The following is a 4,555-nucleotide window of genomic DNA, read 5'->3' as shown; positions in this document are numbered from 1 at the left end:
AAGAGAGTTAAGACAAACAGATATAGAGGAAATTCAAAGATGGATTATGACACTACTTAATCCAGAAAGGCAACCAACTATCAGAGTCATTAAAGAAAAATTTATTTCAGAAGATTATTGACTAGATATTGCAAGATAATTGAACATAAATATTCAGATCATCTATGTTCAAGGTGTAATGGAGAAGACAATATTATACCAGATGTACAATTAGAATAAAGATAAGGGACAATCAAAGCAAATAACGGATGGAGTAATGACAAAGAAGAAATCAAGTAGATAAGGACACAAGGAGATAGAAATGGACAAGTCAATAAGAAAATAAAAAAGATTCAGAAAAGGATAAGTGCATTATTAAAGTTAAGTAAATTCTTTAAACTTTTAATCTTTTTTATTTAATGTAAAGTTGCTTTAAGTCTTTTCTTTCATAAAGCTACTTTAACTTTTGTAAAGATATGTTCTACTTTAAGTCTTTTCTTTCATAAAGCTACTTTAACTTTTGTAAAGATATGTTCTACTTTTGTAAAGATATATTTTACTTTTTGTAAAGATTAGTACAAGTGTAAAGTAAGAATAGTATAGGAATAATATAAAATAGGAATAGTGTAAAATAATTTACGTGTTTTGTAGATTATAAAAAGGCAATGCATTTGCCAAAGATAAGACAAGACTTTCTACACGGAAAGAAAACTTTCTTGTACATAAAAAAATATTCTCTCATATAATCAATAAAGATATTCAGTTTTACACTAAACTATGGATGAGCAAAGCACAGATTTATTAAATCTAGCAGAACAGATATTTTCATTTATAATTATGAATAAAAATTTATAAATTCCTGATAGTCATGATATAATAAAATAAACTCATATTAGTTACTTTATAATAAAATTATTCGAAGAATAGCATGTTAAGAAATTTATTAGCAAAGTGGAAAAGGAGAAAATTTTTCAAGAACTATGCCATCCTAAAGGTGAAACTGGTAAGATAAAAAAGCTGTGATAGGGGAGTAACCAGAGTAAAGGCATTGTTTAGGAAAAAAGTATCTAAATTACCATTTTAATAGTGATCGAAGAACATGTTATTTAAGAATAATCTAGTATATAGTGATCTAAGATGATCATATTTTGTTATGTATATGATTGGAGGGAATATTTTGAAAAATAGCATCATATGAAAAATGAATAATTATTTACTTGATGAAATGATAGATGAATTTAAGATACTTGTTTTATATATATACTTAAGGATATAGAGATGGTAGATATAAAGAAAATTATATGGGAAAATGTATTTAATATTGAAGATGAAGAATTAGAAAATTGGATAGAATATGAATTAGAACAAATACACTTAAATGACGATAGCTAATATTCATTCCTAGATAATTATTATTCAGACGGATATTATACAAATTAAAAATATTAGAATATATTAGAAGAGTTAGAGAAAAACAAAGTTGGCTATATAAAGAAATTAATTATAGGAATAAGCTTAAAAGATAAAAAAGACAATTAGAAGAAAAATTACTTAAAATAAAATTAACCTTAGAAAAAGAAGATATAAATAATAGTTTATATAATACTATACATAAACAACAAATGTTAATGGATCACATAAATAACATAGAATTACATATCAAATATAGTACGATTAGAATAAGTTATTACACAGAAATTTATAAAATTACAACTACTATAGGATAAAATGATAAACTACGAATACATAGAATATTATAGACAAAATATGGAACAAATAAGATTAATAGCATTAAAATAAATAACAGTTATCCGCATTATCCGCAACCCTTACAATTGGTCGCTTTTTCCGTTTCTTTTTCCCTAGTTCTGCATTTTCTTTCCCAGCAAATATCTTTTTATTATGTAGTGGTGGGACATAATTTTACCTTGCCAGGCCACAAGCTGCACGATCACGTCTCAATATGCACGTCTCAATCTTGGCATCTTTTGGATGGATGATATGGTGCCCTGAGAGGCGGATATGATTTTTTGGAAGCTGCAGATTGCAGGAGTAGAGACAGCACAGAAAGAAGAATTTCCCCCTTCTAAAGATTTATGTAGCAATTCATTCAGCATTGGTTTTCTTCCTTTTTCAGTTCTTTAACTAATCCTTTTCAATTTTGTAACTAACGGGTGTTGTGTAATAAAGAATCACCTTTTGTGAAAGAGAAGAGATTTTGTCACAAAATGTAAGAAGCAATCACAATGAATAGCTTCGCATACACCTTGTTTTCTAGCTCTACAAATCCTGGGTTTGTGACCAACATTTTACTGTTCATCTTCATTGCCATGTTTCTATGTCTAGGGAAAATTTCTTGACAATTCAGAATCTCTTCATCATCTTTCACCATTCACTAATTCCAAGTTCTTGGATTGTCTGTATGAAACATCTTTCCCCAAACTGTTCTGCAAGCCAGTTGAGAACAACTTATGCACTTACCTTTTCTCTCCTTTTCCCATTGAACTAGGTACATTCTGCGGATTAGGTTCCAAGTGCAACTAATAACAGAAAGGGAGAGCGATATAGGACACTAGGTGGGGTTTAAATGGGCCAATTCGAAGCTCCATGCTATAGAATTTCAATTATAAGCAAGCATCATGCGACCGTTGTTTGTTTGATCAAGTGGACTGATAGGGGAGCTTCAGCCGCACCTGCAAGAATAAGTTGCAATCATGGGAATGGTAATATAACTTGGTGTCATAGAAGTCATGATTCTGTTGTTCGAATTCTCCTCCTATCCCTAGTTGCCATTTTCTCCCCATACCTTGCAAATATATCAGCTAAATCAAATTGCGCAATTTCTCTTAAGTTTTTTGCTCATCACCTCAAACATAACCACCCCTTCCTCATAGGAATAATAATGCAAAAACTTGTTATAATCAAACCTAGGCACCTCAACTTTTCTGTATAGTAATCTCTCTGCATATTTGTTCGCCTCCAATATCTTGCCCGCCTTAACCAAACCTCCCATGAAGATAGTGTCGAAATTCACAAGAGGATCTAATCCTTTCCTCCCTCTCTTCCCTAAATGCCCTTGTAACAACATTAACATAGTATGCGTTCTCGATTCACATCCCCTTTTAATCATCTCCCCTAAATACTTCTGTTGCTTCTCTTGCCCTTTTCAACTTCAACAACCCTTTGATCATCCCATGATAAACACTTATATCAGGCTTCTCTATTCCTTCTATAACCCTATACACCTCCATAACCCTTCCTCTACTCATGAGCCCAAAAGTTATAGATGCTAATGTAAGATTGTCCGCCTTAATCGCTCTCTTTTGCATTTCTTCGAACACTAGGTAACTCTCTCCAAGCTTTCCCTGATCACCAACCGATAAGCTGAGACCCCTAATTCATTCAACCTATTCACTCTAACCGACTGAAAAACCTTCAATGCTTCAACATACTTATTATTCTTGAAAAGAGTCTCCATCATAGCCTCAACAGATGCAATATCAGGTTCAAAACCTTCATCCACCATCAAATTCCAAATCTTCGACACATCACCAACATCACAAAAACCATATATTAACCATCTATAAGTAACCACATTTGGCTTTATCCAATCTTTCAACTTCAATACAACATGCTCAGCCTCCTCAACAAGCTTAGATCTACAAAGGACTCAACAACATTATTCAACACATCCACACTATACCCATATCCAAACCCATTCATCACACGAAAGACTCCAACACATTTCTTCAACTCCCTAACAGAAGCCAGAGTTTTCACTCCAACTACATAAGTCTTAGGCGTTACCGATTTACACCGTCCAATTTCTTGAAACACTTCGGAGAAAAGGTCGATCTTTCGTGATTTTCCAATTACATCTGGCAATTTATGGAAGGTAATGGGTGTGTGATTGAAATGAGGATGGGTCTTGGTAAACTCATAGAATTTGTAAATGGGTCTCCAAGAATATTGGAATTTATTGCAAACTTGAAGGAAAAATTCATGGGTAAGGTCAAAGGTTGTTTTACAGAGGTTGTTGTGAATTTTCTGGTCGGATGAGTACTGCTGTTGGTAAAGAATCGTACAGACTCTTAGGAGATGAGTTTCATTCACTAGTTTAATGGAATTTAGAGAATGGAGTTGAGGGGGAGCAAATTGGATTGTGTTGGTGGGTGGTGATGCAACAAGGGGGGTGGGTGAGGTATGGAGATGACGGTGGGGTGATAGGAGGAATGCGAAAGATCTGAAAGTTGTAGGTTTTAACATTTTTGTCAGAAAATTTGCGTCTTTAGAAATTTTGTTTCTCTTTAAGGAGAACTGAGAGAGAGATGAGACTTGAAGAGTGGTAAGAAGAATTTACTTTGGCTTTCCGCGGTAATTGAAGGAAAGAAGTCTTTTTAAGTCTTTATTTAGATTTTTAAAATTTAAATATACATCATAATTACAATTATTACATAAAATTTTATTTGACGAAACTAATTACAAATATTTCATTTATATACTTTCTCTCTCCAAAATCCAGAAAAACATCTCTTTTAGATCAATTAATGCTCCATAATAAATGCCTAAAATCAAG

At 32.5% G+C, this 4,555-nt stretch overlaps 1 pseudogene; it reads right to left on the bottom strand.

The window, feature by feature from the left end:
• Positions 1 to 1,556: 1,556 nt before the first annotated feature.
• LOC124892512 lies at positions 1,557 to 4,342 on the bottom strand (annotated as a pseudogene).
• Positions 4,343 to 4,555: the final 213 nt, after the last annotated feature.

Source organism: Capsicum annuum, unplaced genomic scaffold, assembly GCF_002878395.1.
Source record: "Capsicum annuum cultivar UCD-10X-F1 unplaced genomic scaffold, UCD10Xv1.1 ctg4806, whole genome shotgun sequence".
NCBI classification, from domain to species: Eukaryota; Viridiplantae; Streptophyta; class Magnoliopsida; order Solanales; family Solanaceae; genus Capsicum; species Capsicum annuum.
The sequence above is the reverse complement of the archived record's forward strand: the minus strand, read 5'-3'. Positions and strand labels throughout refer to the sequence as shown.